General features: G+C 41.0%; 2 pseudogenes; one reads left to right on the top strand and one right to left on the bottom strand.

Moving 5' to 3' along the window:
• LOC121458814 overlaps positions 1 to 18,112 on the top strand; it is a 52,722-nt pseudogene that overhangs the window by 20,756 nt on the left and 13,854 nt on the right.
• On the bottom strand, positions 1,472 to 2,744 carry LOC121458733 (annotated as a pseudogene).

Raw genomic sequence — 18,112 nt, 5'->3', positions numbered from 1 at the left:
CCCCACGGGACGGAGTAAGCACCAATATCTGGGCTACTCATAATTCCTGCCTGGGCTGAGATAAAGAGAACTGAGGTACTGGGCGACACTGGGCAACTCTCACTGTAACTCTTTGTACCTGGAGGCGGGAAACACACTCCTCTTTAGGCTTATTCATTTCTTCTGATGAGGCCAAAGAGGTTTCATCACAGGAGAAGATAACTCAGTCTGAGAAAGGGCAAAGGACCTAACTGTCCAGTCATTGTCTCACAACTGATGGACACATACGAGCAAGAGTTTAGTTCTGTACAAAACCAAGCCTTACAGGAGAGTGCACGCCTGCGCACCAGTGTTCAAATTCTTTCCCATAACACAAGAAAAGTAAAGGAATTCTCTCACATGGAGTATGCCTACAGTTCTATCTTATGGTCTACATCACGTAAGAACATGCTGATTCTTAGGAATTCGGTCTCTGCTATTAGAATACACACTTCACTATACATACACATGCCTTTATGCAAGCTATGATAAAGACTGGGGCGTGGCCCTATCAAACCCTAGAGTTAGCAGTACAAGGGCGAGTGAACTAACTGTTAAAGTTAGATGGCAAAGGACACAGAAATGACTGTCGCTCCCTGGGAAGGGCTCGGTGCTCCCTTCCCTGAAGGAGTCAACCCACTTCTACTCCTTCCATCATCACCTGTGGTCCTGTCCTTTCGTAAAGGCAGTTTCCACACTGCGATCTCTAAAGTGATTTCTGAAGACAATTCATAAACCTGATTAATGACAGCATCAATGGGTATCTCTTGCTAAGGTCACCACCATCCAAGGGCCCTTGGTCCTCAACCTTGTACCCTTCTCCTTTCACACTGTGTCTTCGGGTAGCTTTCAAAAGCGTGCAAGCTATATACAAGTGAGAAACAAGGGAAGTGATTCAGTCACTGCTTTCAGCGTGCAGAATCCTGTGCACAAGAAGGCAAGGTACCAATATGAGCTACTCAAGGAAAAAGCCCTTTGGAAGGGAAGTGCATGAGCCCGGCCACTGCGGTGTGTGAACAGTGGCTACCCAGGACAAGTCCGCATGCCTTCTTCCAGAGCAGCTGTGGCCACCCTGGTCCAGTTCTACATTCCCACTACAGTCTTTTGGGGCCAAAGATACGAGAGGAAAAAACAACTTTTTAAAAACCTACTCCATTTCCAGGACTAAGCATCCACCAGCATCTTGTCCTCTGGTCTTCAGCTTTCAAGTTACTAGGAACGGGGGCTGCTTCTGATGAAGCGATTCTTGTAATAAAACCAGTGAAGAAAACTAACTATTTTGGAGAAGGGGAAAACTTCCCCAACGCTGTGGGTCGGAATTTCAAAGGGGTCGTATTCTACAATGTTTGAAAATGTGGCCAACAATAAGGAAAGTCAGTCTAAAGGAAGCTCACTGATATCAAATCAAATATAACTACCTCCACGAGTCATTTCTTACTCAGGAATATAGGACTTAGTCGGTATGGACTCTCTTGTGTTTAATAAGAGCTGAGCTCCGGCTGAAACTCTTGTCACAGTTGGTACATTCGTAAGGCTTCACTCCCCTGTGAATTCTTTGATGGGTGATGAGGTTGGAGCTTTGTGTAAACCCCTTTCCACACTGCACACACTCGTAGGGCTTTTCTCCCGTGTGAGTCCTCTGGTGCTTAATCAGATCTGACCTCTCCCCGAAGCTTCGCCAGCACTCGTTACACTCATAGGGCTTCTCCCCGGTGTGAATTTTCTGGTGTGTGATCAGATGGGAGCTGTGGCTGAAGCTTTTCCCACAGGCCATGCACTCGTAGGGCTTCTCTCCCCTGTGCCTCTGCTGGTGCTGGACCAAGTGCGAGATGCGGCTGAAGTTCTCCCCGCACTCGTTGCAGTGGTACGGCTTTTCCCCGGTGTGGATTGTCTGGTGCTGAATGAGGTGAGAGCTCCTTCCAAAGCTCTTCCCCCACTCGTTGCCGTCATAGGGTCGCTCGCCCGTGTGTGTTCTCTGATGCTGGATAAGGTGGGAGCTGCGGCTGAAGCCCTTGCCGCATTTGTAACACTTGTAGGGTCTGTGTCCCGTGTCGATTGAGGTCTGAAATCTGACTGAAGGCCTCCCCACACTGAGAACTGTAGTAAAAAGAGCAGCGGGGCTGCGTTCCCAGCACCCCGGCAGCCTGATTGGTTAGCTTATGCCCCGAAATAATTACACGGACACTGTATTCTTTTAATCACTGCTTGGCCCATTTCTATCTAGCCTCTTCTAGGCTAACTCTCGCACCTGGACTAGCCCATTTCTAATATTCTATGTAGCACAGCTAGGTGCGCTTACCGGGAAGATTCTAGCCTACGTCCATCCTGGGTCTGAGCTTCATCACATCCATCTTCCCGGGAGCTGGGAGCATGGCGTCTCTCTGAGGCGTCTGCTCTTGAGAGGAGAGCTGTGGAGTCTGAGCTCACTTCCTCTTACTCCCTGCGTTCTGTTATGTTTACTCCTCTCACCTATCTTCTAACCAATGAGAGCCAAGCAGTTTCTTTTTATTTAACCAATGACCTTCCTCCATCAGAGAACATATGTGATAGCGGATGCCTGTGTGAACTTCTTTGTGGGCCAGCAGGTCAGTGACCTGCTGGAGAGGGTAGCTGACCCACTCCTCTGCAGTCAGCTCTCCCCACTGTCTTTCGGACCTGTCCCCACTTTCAAAGACTTCTTCGCTTTCCAGGTTCTTCTCAGCATCCCCAATAGGCTCTTCGGACATGGTCACAAACTCCACATCTTCACTAAGCTCTTCTTTCGGGTTTGTTTCGTTCTCGTTCCTGATCTGACAGTCCAGTGAGACAACATTTCCTTAATTCTCCTGCATCACGTCCCTGTAAAGGTCTCTTTGTGTAGGATCCAGAGGTCTCCATTCTTCCTGAGTGAGGTACATGGCCATATCTTCAAATGTCACAGGGGCCTGAAATCACACAATGCTTCCTCACTACTTAGCATCTAGGAGTTTAGTCCCAGCCTTTCTTCTTGAAATTAGAGACATGGTTAGAAATGTCGAGAAGGCATTGGCATTAAGTCTGATCTGGGACCCAGCCATGAGCAGGGTGGCTGCCATCTCAGGCTCAAACGTTCGTCTCCTGGGACAGAGAGCAGGAAAAGTAGCTAGTAGACAACGCTGAAGGAGAGGAAAAGCAGGGAGCGAGGCGTGGCTAGAGGTCCTGCCCACTCCCTAGGGCTGGAGTTCAGGTCGCCACCAGGTATGCAGGAAGGGCCCAGGACTGGTCACTCTCCTCCTTCTCTGACCCCCGAGCGAGACCCGCTCTCCGCGTCTAGGTTAATACCAAGTACATGCAAGGCTAGAGTAAGGGAGGACAGCCCCTGGCTAGGTGCCCCCCAACTGGGGGTCAGGCCGATGCTATTAGACAGAGGCTTTCAACCCAGCCCTACAGAACGCCTCTGCTCTTCCGGAATGCCATTTTTAAACAGTCTTGTTGCGGGAGGTCCTCCCACTCCTCCAGCCTATCACCGCTGAGGTACCAGCCCACTGGGGCGTGGTTTCTCTCCCTTTAAAAAAGCGGCCACTTCCCTCTCCTCTCTCTCTTCACTTCCTGCTCCTCCTGCGACTAGACTCCTTTCCTGGTTGCATAGAGGGCTGTTGCCTGGGACAGTGATCTGTAAGTTTTTTCCCCTTTAAATAAATACCACCCTAATAATCATAACCCCGAATTGGTGTGGCATTGTTTGTGACTTACGCCTTCACAGTCTTTTCTTTCCTACATACCAGTTCAAAAACTACATCAAGGCTTTTAATAATTGAAAATTCTTGACCAATATATCAGGCTTATTACTAACTACCTGTCACATTTTTAAGTTAACACATATTCTCCACATAGTAAAACATTTATTAGCATGACACAATCTAGACATGCTCCCTCTGTCTCATGCCTATCTGCTGGCCAGTCATTGCTTTATTTAGGCAAATTGAGTGACAATTCTTCAGAGTATACAACAGAATAATCACCCCACCACAGATGTTCCTTGTACATGAGATTTGCTTTGCAAAATATTCAAAACCTGTCACGAAGCTGATATCTTTTTTACATCAGACCTACTCAGAGCTGGGCATGTGTGTTACAAATATAAACCAGCATAAATAACCATAGAAAGACACAGTCAGAGCTAGCAATGAATTGTATGTACTATTGTATGAATTTGTATGTGCTATTGTACAACTGTGTGTGTATGTTTGGGCATTCTGTGTGTATATACTTGTGGAAATATAAGTATGTGATTGTATATATGTGTGTGTATATATTTGGAAGACAGAAGTGAATCTCTGGTTTCAGGCCTTTGATTTGATCAAACTTTTATTTTCTATTTCTTTTCAGATAGGGTCTCTGATTGCTTTGTAACTTTCCAAGTAGACTAGGCTAGCTGACCAACAAGCCCCAGGTACTCATTTGTCTCCATGTCCCTTTCCCATTACTAGTGTTAAAAGTCCTTGTGACTTTTTTCGTTTTCTCTTCAGCATGGATTCTTGGGCTCAAACTGAGTTCCTTCTTCTTACAAGAAAATCTCACCTGTCTTCTCAGGCCTCTCAACTACAGATATTCTGTCAGCATTGTTTAGTTTTGGTTTAGTTTGTCAGATAGTTCCATGTAGCCGTGAGATTGGACTCCAAGTGCTTTATCTCCCTACCTATCTATGTACCTATCAATCTGTCTTTCTAATTTTTTTGAGACAGTATCTCAAAGTGGAGCGCTCAAATTCTCCTACTCTAATTAATCAATAAATTCCAGGAATCTTCTTGTCTGCTTCTTCCCCTGACCTGGAATTACAGGCATAGGCATCCAGAACCTGACATTTTATTTGGGTGCTGGGAACCCAAAATCAGGTATCTAATTCTTGCACTAAGGACTTTAACATCCCCCCATGCCCCACTGCGATCTCCTAGAAAGCAGATTATGAAAACAGTGTGAACAGATGGATAGATGTTAGATAAACTGATGACACAGAATGGCTAGCAATTGTGAAGTCTAGCTTTAGTGCTTAGGAGTTCATTGCCATGGTTAGAGTTTGAAATTGAATTGAGCCCATAGTTCACATGCTTATTGACTTGTTTTTCCCAGATGGTGGTACCATTTGGGGTTAGTGTGATCTTTAGAGTATAGTTGGAGGAAGTAGGTCACTGGAGATGTGCCGTGCAAGTTGTATATTTCCCTGGCCTTTCATGTATTCCTTCTCTCTGCTTTCTAGTCCCCATGACATAAAGAAACTTCTCGGTAACCTTTCCAGTCATTGTGAATTTCTGCCTAATGGCACAGGACTAATGTTCCCAGAAGAATGCCACACCTACACTGGGCCTTCTGCAAGAATAATCAATTGATTAGAACTTTTGTGATTCTGGAGAGGTTTGGATGATGTAGGTTTAGAGCATAATTATAGTTTATCTTAGATTATCTTTAGTCCCTTTAATAGTTATTTGTCTTAGTGTTCTATTTTCTGTACTAAGGGAATTTAAAGGACTTCTCAACAAAGTTATTGATTTGCAATATGCAGAAAAAGTAACTTTGGATATTGAAACCACATAATTAATACCAGATGATGTAGAATTGACTCCATTGTTTTTTCAGGTTCAAGATATAATCAGGAATAGGCTTTGTCTTATATATATATAGCACACATTAGATCCCATATGGGTCTGTCAGGTCCTCTAGCATAAGGAAATGTAGAAACTAAATAATTATTGTTTGGAAATGTGATGATGACATCAGAATTCATAAAAATATCATGTCAATAGCAGGATTGAAAAAGTTCTTTTCCAGGAGCTGGAGAGATGGCTCAGAGGTTAAGAGCATTGCCTGCTCTTCCAAAGGTCGTGATTTCAATTCCCAGCAACCACATGGTGGCTCACAACCATCTGGAATGAGGTCTGGTGCCCTCTTCTGGCCTGCCGGCATACACACAGACAGAACATTGTATACATAATAAATAAATAAATATTAAAAAAAAGAAAAAGTTCTTTTCTATTGCGTGGGAACAAGCTGTATAACAAACACCACTGTGTTTGAGAACTAACAGATGTCATGACTTTGTCTTTTTCTACTTCCCATGTATATTAGATTCATGTATGCCTCTTTAGGGTCCTCATGTTGTCTAGGTTCTCTGGAATTGTGAATTTTAGGCTTGTGTTTCTTCGCTTTATGTCTAAATGTTACTTATGAGTGAATACATACAATATTTCTTTCTGGGTCTGGGTTACCTCAATCAATATAGTGTGTTCTAGATCCATCCATTTGCCTGCAAATTTCAAGATGTCATTATTTTACTGTGAAGTACTCAGTTATGTAAATGTAGCCCCCTTTCCTTGTTCATTCTTGGGTCAAGGGACATATAAGTATTTTTCACTACCTGCTGCCTGGTGATTTGGATGTAGCGCTCTCAGCTCTTTCTTTAGTACCAAGTCTGCGTGCACACCACCATGCTACCTATTGAAGTGAGAAACCACAAAAGTGTATTTAACTATTCAGGGTTCAAAGGAAAAATAAACTCAGAAATAGAGAACTAGGTAGATGCCACTGTTCTAGACGCTCCTGTCCTGTAATTCTCCCAAGAGCTATGATGACCAACAGCCAGGATTGCACCAGTTCTGACTAACAAAGAGAGAACATAAACTTCTACTCCCTTTTTTTGGTCATATTTACAGAGAAAAACATACCCTTGGTAAGTCATGCCCAATTGTCATAGACTATCTAAAATATATCTCAGCTTGACCTTGAAAATATACCTAATATAACTACAAGATGGATTATAATTGATGACTACTAATTTATATTTCATGATATTCTAATTAGTTGATATAATAACTTTAAAGGCCTACACATTTGCATTGAATTGTTATATAAGGTATATAGGTACAATACTTTGATTGAGATTAAAAACAAATATATGTATATATATATAATTTTCTAACAAAACAACTGTAAATTTGTATCAATTTACAAAAATCTATATCAATATAAACTGAGATTATCCAAGCACCACCCAAAAATAGACCATCCAAAGGAAATGCTTAACATTCCAACCATTTTAGATAGGATCACCTGCCAGCACACACTCACCAGGACACCCCTAGGCAAATGTCAACCAATCAGGGGTCCTGAACCTTAGAAACTCCTCACCCCCACCTTGACTACTATAAAAACCAAACTCTAACTCAGTTCAGAGCTCTCCAGTTATTCCAATACACAGGACATGCAGAGAGACCGAGTTTGCAAACTTGCATAAAATAAAGGCTCTTTGCTTTTATGTATAGGACGTGATCTCCTTGTTGGCTTTTTGGAGACTTTGCAGATTTGGGTATAACATATTTATGTATTTCAGCATACATATTTACCCACACTTAACAAGGATGAAGTTGGAAGGGAATTGTGGCAGGGATGGAATAAGGAAATAAAAAAATGATGTATTTTCTTTTGATTAACAAATTGTAAAGATTAATTTTAAATTAAAAAGAGGGGCTAGATAGATGGCTCATCACTGGGTGTTTTCACAGAGGACCCTGATTCCATTCCTGGACCCTGCATGCTAGCACACCATTTGTTCTGATTCAAGTCCCAGGTATCTCATCCCTTCTTCTGCCCTCTGTAGGTACTGTGCAGAGGCACATGCAAGCAAAACACTGTATAACTAAAGATTTTTTTAAGGTTAGAGAAAAGAAAAAAATGAAATTCTCTACAGTGATGTCCTGACCCCGAGACAGACAGCAAGCCAGGTCTAGTTAAAATGGACTCCTTCTTACCTTGCATGGAAGCAGCTGTGGCCTTCTGTCTTGCCACCCTGCTCAGAGCAAAACCAGCTTTGCCCTGAGAGTAACAGAGATCATCATAACCATTCATCCAGGAGCACTGTATAGAGGGCTTTTAGGTGACTTTTCCTTGAAGTTTTCTGGTTTTGTGTTCTCTATCTTTTGTGTCTGTGAGATATACGGTGTTGGTACAGTTATCTTTTAGATTGATCATCAAGATTGACAATCTACTTTTCACAATGTCATCTACTTGATTTTCAACTAAGACCTTATGGTAAAATATAAACATGCCAGAGACAGTTCTTTCCATCATTTGTCTAATTTACGTATGTTCCTACAAGACTTCGTGGTAAGATTTCCTAAATATCTGTTTTTACATTGGAATCATGTTCACTAGTGGATTTGTTAATTTAGCATGCTTAAGAAAAGGGAGAACATATCATGAGTGTGTTCAGACATCCTAAGGAAAATCCCCATTCTTCCTTTGTTGAGGAAAAACACTGTTTTGAAAATAACTCCCTTGCACTTTGTGCCTCCAGCAAGAATAATTTTGTTTTCATTTCTTTTGTCTTGGCTGTAGAAATGGCTATTTTTGGTGGTCAAACTGACTACCTCTGGAATTAATCAATACACAAAGAATTAATTATACCTGAGGGAGATTTTACTTAAAGATTTTGGAATGGGAAAATCCTCCACTAATCTGGATAGCTTGAAATAATAGGACCCACCTTTAGCTGCTTGGTGGGCATGCACACCTTTAACACCTTGACACAGGAGCAAGAGGTGTGGGACCCTCACCCCTTATTATCAAAGGGAAGAGAAGAAATTTCCTAGCAGAATGTTTTCTCAGGAAGATAGTGGAATTCCCCTCTCCCACCTGCAAGATTCCAAGCAGAAGGTCACCTAGGTCAGCCCAGCCAGCCACCTGGTACAGGCTGTTAAAGATGGCCTAACTCAAGGACAGTGGCCTTGCTCTAAGAACAAGGAGTAAGCTGACTTTACAGAATGGGAGGGAGCAAAAGTCCTTGTACCCTTGCCAAGGCAACATCAAAGATTCTCTTTGTAGTTAAGGCTTTAAAAGCTTACCCCACAGAGGAGATACAACTCCTCTCTACCTTGCTGTAATGGGGGTGGAGATGAGTTCCAAACATGTTTGCATTATGCTGATTAAACCTTGCTTATTACAGTCTGGACCTATCTGGTGGTCTCTCTCTGGTGGTCATAATCTGGGCACAACAAGAGGCACTGGGATTTTCTGAGTTTGAGACCAGTCTGGCCTACCGAATGAGTTCCACACCTACACAGAAAAATCCTGTCTTGAAATCACAAAAGCAAGAAAATCTGAATCAAACAAGATTATGATCTAATTTTAACCTTCTCACCTTCTGGTAGCAGCAATTGCATATAAAGTACATTGAAGTAGAAAAGTCTCTTTTTTATCAACTTGCTCTGGCTACCAAGCTCATTCCTTTACTAGTACTAGAGACTACTTCTTTGAAATTTCGGTGAATACTTAAAATCAGTTGAGACATCAAGCCTCATGGGCTGAACAACTACTGGATTCTTCACTTGATCTTTGGGAAAAGGCTGAGAAGCAATCTACGGAATTCTTTAATTGTCATTTTTAAGTAGCTATTTTTAGACAACCTGAAACACAGCTTGTGAAACATTATACTAAGCCCACTTTTTACATACATGTTGAGATTCATTCTACCAATCCTGTTCATGTAGAGAATCTTGAATACTGCAGTTCCTTCTAGCGCCATTATTCTCTACATATTCCCATTTCCATGAACACTACTCTTTTTATTATTATTCATTTTCCTGAAGTTTGCTTCAAATTCCAGTAATAAAACCCATAAAGCAATGGAGCCATCATCCAGCCTTCTGATGGGGGAAAGATCAGTCATCTTGTTTGAGATCTGGTTCCTCCTTTTCTCTTTTCCGTTGTGTGAATCCCTGTGAAAACCATGTAAAAAGTATCTTCAGTTCATCTGACCTCAGCATGAAGCCACAGAACTAACATCTCCTTTTGTGACCTTAAAACTCTCTTTAGCTGTTAATGTTCTGGGCATCTTTCCCCTGTGGGACAGGGAATCCCTACACCCACCTAGCACAGCACAGTGCACTGTACAAGCTAACTGGCCAGGTCGTATTCTGGAGGTAAAAGGGAAAGTTCCTGTGGAGTGCAAGATTATGATGGTGTCGGCTTTTATAGCCAGGGCAAGTGCTATTGAAATGCATATCTCGGCCAATCAAGAAAAGATCTTTGACTCAGGTGGCTGGAGAGGCCCAAAGTCTCTGTGCTGTCTTGTGAAGCGCACTTCAGTCCTGTGGGAGGTGTTCTTGTCACTCAGGCCTCCCTCACTAGCCAATCAGGCCCTCCAGGTGACCTGTCAGTCAGATGTTGTGCAGGGCTCTTCCGGGCACCGCATTCAGTCTCGATTTTGCAGAGGAGCTGGCGCCATTTGTTTTCTGTGTTCCGGTGAAGTTTCTGTGTTCCGGTGAAGTTACTGCTGCAGGAAGTTGATAAACTGAGAGCTTTGGCGAGCTGAGAAACCACAACATGGTGAGCAGGGGAATGCTGTCTCCAGATGGGGAGGAGCAGAGGGTGAGGTGCGGGAGACAGCATGGTGCATCCTCCCAGGATACGCGTGGGAACCTGCCGCCAGATTCTCTGCATTGTGAAGTCCCACGTGGTCCTGTTAATTCCTAGACCTAGGGACAGACCTCTGAATAACTTTACGCTTTGGGTTTAATCCGCTTAAAGAATTGGGAGCAGGGTGCTGTGTGTACAAACATCTTGTCAACTTCAATATGCCAAAGTCAGTGAAGCCTAGGTTCTTCAGAATCTTCTCGATATTGCGCACTTTGCATTTAACTTTACATACAATCTCCATTTAAGTTTAACTATGTGGATGGTATCAAGGCATCTCACCAGTTGGGTAGCGCAGCACTTTTAGCTGCAACGTAGAAGAGGAGAATTGGTGATATAAAGGATTTGCCAATGCCTTGGAAATAGTTCAGTCTCACAAAGTAGAATTAGCTGAGGGAGGACTGCCTCTTCATAACCCAAAAGATAAATGTGTTTTATTCAGGGCTGTTAGAGTTTAGGATGCTAGGGTACACTTTGTTCAACTGGGTTGTCCAGATATTTGGCTCCATACTATTACAAAGAATCCACTGTTGATTCCACATATCAAAGAACAACCTTTATCAAGCCTTTCAAGGAGGCATTACAGTTTGCCACTGTCAGTGTGTGAAGTGATTTCTCAATGAAAGTTATATTAATTCTAGAACAGCTGCATTTCCACCCTGTTAGAAAAATAGTTTCTGAAACAAGTTCTCTTATGTTGATGCAGGTGGCCTTGGTCTGCTGCTGTCCAGGGCAATGACCTTGCTGTCCTGTACACTAGACTTTCAAAACTCCTTTAAAAATGATTGCACCACCTCACAGTTTTAAAATTATAAATGAGAGTCATTTATAATTGTAGTTGACTATGCATTGCAGTTGCAGGGAAAGGATTTGCATGTGGAGCATTCCTTCTGTCCTCAGACTACAGTAGGAGGAAGAGTTTATTGAAGCTGGTGGAGACACAGTGCAGAAAAGGAGAGGCTGGACTGAGGGTGAAAACTTTCCTCCTTCATAAGTAGTTGAGGTTAGCTATGTGAAATCAGGTAGTCAACTGTAGATGCTCTATGAATGTCCTGATTGACCATTGTTTGCAGTCCACAGACCAGTGCCAAAAGGAAACTGGGAAAGGGAGTGACCTTATCTTTAAACCTAATTGCTATACTTACAGTAGTTCATCTACAATAGAAGATCTGGGCAAAATGTTGTGGCTCTACTTAACAGGACTTTTCTCTATTAAGACATTGATCTTTAGAGAAAATACATGAAAAATTTTTACTGTGCTCTAATACAAATCCCTAGTCTCTGCAGTATATGACCATAAAGTCTGTCCCAAGATTTCAAAATAGTTTTTGAGATGACAACTACATCATATTTACATTCTCCTTGCTGCCTCCAAGCCCTAAGATCCCTGGATTGTTTTTTAATTCCTGGTCTGTTCTATTTTAACAACAGTTATAGAGTAACCACAGTTACACTCTAACAGTAGTTACGTTATGAATGTGACCTGTTTGTCTGTAGGATTTTCCATCTCTGAGCCAATGGGATGCTGAACTGGAAAGTGGATATGTAATGGAATGTGCACACAAAGGACCCTGTGCTCTAGATGAGAAAGAGGATGTGCTCTAGTAGAGTGGAAAAATGTGTACTTAATACAAACTGTCTAAACTGGGGCCCTGTCTGCTGGGCTGGGAGGGCAGAACTGGATGGAAGGATTGTGCTGTCTGAGTCATTTGATCTCTGATCCTCCTGTAGAGGAGCTGCTAATAGTGAGAGGCTAGGCTAGGTGGCCCTATCCAGTGAGGAATTCTGAGCAGGGTTAGACATCAAGAGTACTAGTGGGCAGACAGTTTGTCAGTTCTTTCCATGATTCTCTTCTGTCTCTGCTGTAGGGAGTGGTAAGGAAGACCATAAGCAATCCTGTCATGAGTGGGGCATGTTCAGAGCAGTTCTGTTGAAATGTCATTTCTGCTGAGACTGGGAAGTACCATGAGCTAGACTGCAGTTATGTTGGTCCATGTGGTTCATGTAGGCAGTGGTGCTTGTTCTCTGAGCCTCTTTGTGTATAGAAATACTGCAGCCCTGGAATGGAAGGAAATGATGCTGGTTGTATCTCTGTCCAGAGTACACACATGGGCACTGCTTTTGCTGTGCAGTGGGAAGAGAGATTAGAAAACTGAAGGTTTAGTTTCTAGAAGTTCTGAATATTGCATTCCAGTTTCAGGTTTGTGTTATAAAGATTACAAATTGTTTAGGACCTGGTAGAGCAATAGTAGAGTAGAGTGCTTTTAACATGGTGTTACCACTAGCTGCAATGGTGGGATCCAGTGAAGCTTAGTTCCAGGGGACAAAAGGAGTTTCTGATGTGCAGAGATTTCTCAGGTGTGCAGTGTGGTAGACAGGTAGATAGGGCACAATCCACATATTCTGCTCTTTGCCATGTAGCAGAAAGCAGATTTTAAACAATTTTTAGGTTGTTTTGGGATTGAAAAGATTAATTAGATTAACACTTCATCAGGCATCTTAAAATATATGCTCAGTTAGCAGAAAGGAGGAATTAAGGCCATAAAGATAGGTTACAGAATAGATTATTAATTTTTACAGTTTTAAATGCTAGTAAAAAGGAAACAACAGCTGTGGGGAGACATTAGATAATAAAAAAGCCCTGCTAAATTAAACCAACCTGTATGGTTTAAAGATACATTGCATTCAGAATAAAAACCAAGATATGTATTAAATTGGGGAATAAAGTTATAGATACCACTTCAATCCTTAAAGATTAACTTCAAACAAAAAGATCTCTTGAGACTGCTCTTCGGGCTGATGATGGAGGGGGAGTTGATTGGGGGAAGGGGGAGGGAAATGGGAGGTGGTGGCAGGGAGGAGACAGAAATCTTTAATAATTAAGTAAATAAATAAATAAATAAAAAATCCCTTGAGTAAAAGAAACAGTAGTTCATCAGAGAGCATTACCATTCAATCTTAACTAATTCGTAAGATTACCAGATGTCTTCCTTTTGATTAAATATAATTTCCAACAATAAATCTTCATAAAGGTAGGGTTCCGGCAGAGTTTTGTTTTGTCTTTACAAAAGTATGAAAACATTGAACTAAGGAATCTAAAAACCACTAGACAACCGAGGTATCTAAAAAATAACACATCATCCAAATAAAATATCCTCTTCAAAAGAATAAATTGGCCTAACAGTCACTTATTATAATCATGTTAGGTGTGTTTTCAAGGTGAAACAAAAAGACATTTTGTTTCCTTTTTTTTTTTTAAAGACACATTCCTCTGGCTTTCCTGGAATTCACTTTGTAGAACAGGCTGGCCTCTAACTTAGTGAGATATATCTGCCTCTGCTGTGAAAGTGCTGGAATTAAAGGCATGCACCACTATAGCCTGACAAAAATTTATTTTACAAACACAGGTGGTGTTCTTTCTTCATTTTAAATGTTGTTTGCTTTATACTTCCTGTTTACTCAGGGAATATTATATCCCTCTGAGTTCTCTGATGGAGCTAAAAGCTCAATAATTGTAATTATGCATGTTAACAAATTGAAAAAAAAAGAATTAAAAAATGTATAATGCATATAAGGCTAAGAGGTAGAAACATTATTTAAGGTTAGTAATACCAGTTAGGATAAAAAGTACTTTAGGTACAACACCTTGGGCTTACTAAGATAGGATAGATGATCAAACATTTTCTCTAAATTTACCAAATGCAAATGGATTGGACATTGTTAGTATAATTCTCCCCTTTATATATTATATATAGTTAATGTATTTAGTGTATATAGCTTTACTGTGTTAGTTAAAACCTTCATTTTTAATTAGACAAATAGGGAAATGCGTGATATTTTGATTATATTCTGATAATAAAGCTTGCTTAGCATTACAGCAGAGCTAATCACTACCTGACCAAAATTTACCATAGAGGTTTGGAGGACTCTGGACAGATAGGAGTCAGGATTCCTAAGGCAGGCCTAAGAGAATATTAGCACTTTACTAACATGGAGAGACTGAAGAGGTGGTAGTCACAAGTTGCTGGTTAACTGCTTCTCTGATCTTTCAGTTTCTTACCCTGCTCTCTGACTCCTGATTTCTTATTGTTAAATGTCAATTAGACTAATGCTTCAGCAGGGACAGAACTTTCTAAACCCTTTGGAAATAAAGCCCATATACCTGAGATAGAGCCACAAGATTTGTCATTTGCCCTGCTAAGTTTTCATCTTTCCTTGACCCAATCTTCCCTCAGTTTTCCTCATTCCTCTCTTTCATTTGTCTTTTATTTATTCTTCTTTCATCTTGATTGCAGTGTTTCCTCCCACCATTGCTCTCTGTCCCAACCTTCCCCCAAATCTCTCTTCTTTGTTTAACTTTAGAGAAGAGCAGGTCTCTCATACATATCAACCGAATGTGGTGTCTTAATTAGGGTTTCTGTTGTGATGAAACACGATGACCAAAATGCAAGATTGGGAGAAAAGAGATAATTTGGCTTATACTGCCATATTGTTGTTCACTATTAAAGGATGTCATGGTAGGAACTTAAAGAGGGCAGGACCCTGAATAGATTTTTGTATGTTGAACCATCCTTGCATCTGTGAGATGAAGGATGACTTCATCATGGTAGACGATTTTTTTGATGTGTCCTTGGATTTGATTTGCTAGTATTTTATTGAGTAGTTTTGCATGTATGTTCATCAGTGAGATGGGTCTGGAATTCTCCTTGTTTGAATCTTTGTGTGGTTTGGTATAAGGGTAACTGTAGCTTCATAAAAAGGGTTTGGCAATCTTATTTCTGTTTCTATTATGTGGAACCCTTTGAGGAGTATAGTTATTACTTCTTGGTTCTGCCAGAATTCTGAACTGAAACTGTCTTTCCATGGGCTCTTTTTGGTTGGAAGGCTTTTGATGACTTCTTCTCTTTCCTTGCAGGTTATAAGCTACCTTGAATTGTTCATCTGGTCTTGATTTAATTTTGGTATTTTATTGACTTCAGCCCTCAATTTGATTATTTCCTATCTCCTACTCCTCCTGGGTGAGTCTGCTTCTTTTTGTTCTAGAGCTTTCAGGTGTGCTGGTAAGTAACTGGTGTGAGTTTTCTCCACCTTCTTTATGTAGGCACTTAGCGCTATGATATTTCATCTTAGCACTGCTTTCATAGTGTCCCATAGATTTGGGTATTCTGTCCCATCATTTTTGTTGAATTCTACAAAGTATTTAATTTCTTTCTTTATTTCTTCCTTGACCTAGGGGTGGTTTAATAGATCACTGTTCAATTTCCATGAGGTTTTAGGCTTTCTATGATTAGTATTGTTAAATCCTAACTTTAAAACATAGTGATCTGGTAAGACACAGGGGGTTATTCCATTTTTTGTGTGTCAAGGTTTGCTTTGTTAACATGTTTGTGGTCCATGTTAGAAAGGATCTGTGAGGTACTGAGAAGAAGGTATATTTCAAAGAAGCCATTTAAACTTCTTGGTTCTTCCTCATGTCAAAAAACAGGCCTCTAACAAGCTGTTCAAGGAGGCATTAGAGGGTCACAACCAACCTTAAGGCCTGGTGTGCCTTCAAGTTCCCCTTTCTTTGTAAGAAAAGCATAGTTCTACCAGATGGGCAAAATGACATCAGCTGACAAATATTTGAAAAGCAAAATACTGTTTGGTACGGACTGACCTGGTCAATCAAGGCTTTCATTTAGGACCTCAGGCAGAGAGAAAGAACATTCTTGGAAGCCTTCCCTTAGGGCCCGATGTATTGATAATAAAACAAAGCCCCTTATCTAAAACCAGGAATATGTTTGGAAGCACTGGTAATGGTCTGGCGATAAGCCCTTTGTGGAGAAGTTTCTTCTGGTTCTTAGAAACCAACTCTTCCTAGCATATGGAGCTATGATTTTCAGTCCCCAAGCCAACTCTGCACGTAGGAAAGTTCTTGAGATGCCCTGTATTCCTGTTGTGTAGAATTGTTTGACTAGCCTCCTCCTAAATTTTTCCCATTGTGTAATAGTTTCTACTGACTTCATAAAATTCTTCCATTTCTTTCCATTTACTCCCTGGAAGTATACGAGATACAGGATGCTTTTCTTCTTCTCTCTTTTTTATTTTGTTTTTGTTTTTTAGGACAGAGTTTCTCTGTAGGTCTGACCTGACTATCCTAGACTGTCTTGACTATTCTAGAACAATCTCTGTAGACCAGGCTTGCTTTAACGTCACAGAGATTACTAGGTTCTGCCTCCTGAGTCTTGGGATTAAAGACCTGTGCCACCATTGCCTGGGAAGATACTACTTTTCTTAAGAAGCTTACAAAGCATAGGCCATATCTTCTCCAAGTCCACCTTAACCTAGCTTCTATCCTTTTTACATTGTACTTGTCCTGTCTTTCTCATCCCCTGTGACCTTCACGTCAGAACACTGTCAGTGAAGAATTCCCTGCTGTCTCAGGTCACCCTTGTACTTAAGAAATTATTCTGAGAATAACCATGTCGTGTAGCTCTCCTGTCTGCCTAAATGTCTAGCCTGGCAAGTTTTCTGTTTTTATTTCAGTTGTTCAAGGTGTAACCTGGAGCCTGAACCTAAAGGACACTCAAGGATAATAGCATATGTGGAACTCAAAATCTCTCTTAGTTTGCTCCTCTTTGAGCATTAGCCAGTGATGGATGCATGCCATCATTAAACAGATTTTTCTTTATTAATTTCCTAAGTGAGTGAAGTGGTTTCTCAATGCAAAGGCATATCAGTCCTAGAACAGCTGCATTTCCATCTTGTTAGAAAAATTGTTTCTGAGACAACTTCTGCTATATTGACTTAGGTGGCCTTGGTCTGTTGCTGTCCAGGGCAATGATCTTGCTGTTCTCTATATTACACTTTCAAAATTCTTAAATAAAAAGACTGTACCACCTCACAGTTTTAAAATTATCCATTTGAGTCATGTAGTTGACTATTCTATGCAGTCACAGGAAAAGGATTTGCATATGGAGCACTCCTTCTGTCTTCAGACCACAATAGGAGGAATAGATTATTCTGTATACTGCAGGGGACACAGCATAGGCAATCAGGTGTTGGTGCCACCATTATGAAAAAGGACTGGACTGTGGTACAGGGAGTGATTTTGTAATTTCCCAGTATGGTTTATTTTAATTAATGCCATGTTAATGTATACAGAACAGATGGTGAGTGGTGAACATTTTGGGAAGGTTATCATGAGCCAATGAACATTGAATTTGCAATTAGGAAACAATCCTATGAAGACATGAATGATCTTGCTTGACACAGTTGTTTCTGCTCAGAGATTTGGAAAAGAAGCCATTGATTGTGACTATTGTAACTCTTCTTGTCAAGGTTTCCTATCTCAGCAGCCAACACCTACATATGGGCAACATCAATCTATCTCTTATTAATGATGTTCTCTCTTAGGGAAGGGCCTACGCTTTTTCAAAGTCAATATACAAAGATTTTTTAATCTTAAAAGTGTAATATTTTTATCAATTTAGAAATCACTTATTGGAATCATTTTCAAATATTTAATTTCAGTGTATTGCTGCTCTTATCTCTGTTTGTTTCTGTTCTCCAATGTTTCTAAGTCATGACTAGTTTCATTTCATTTCTCTCATGATGTTGACTGGATTTCTTTGTAGATAAATGTCTCCTATAGTTTAGGCTTGCCTCATGTTAGGTAACTGAGAATCATTTT

Source organism: Microtus oregoni, unplaced genomic scaffold (assembly GCF_018167655.1).
Source record: "Microtus oregoni isolate MIOR12 unplaced genomic scaffold, Mior012 000018F_ref0000195, whole genome shotgun sequence".
NCBI lineage: Eukaryota > Metazoa > Chordata > Mammalia > Rodentia > Cricetidae > Microtus > Microtus oregoni.
This window is presented reverse-complemented; position numbering and strand designations above follow the sequence as displayed.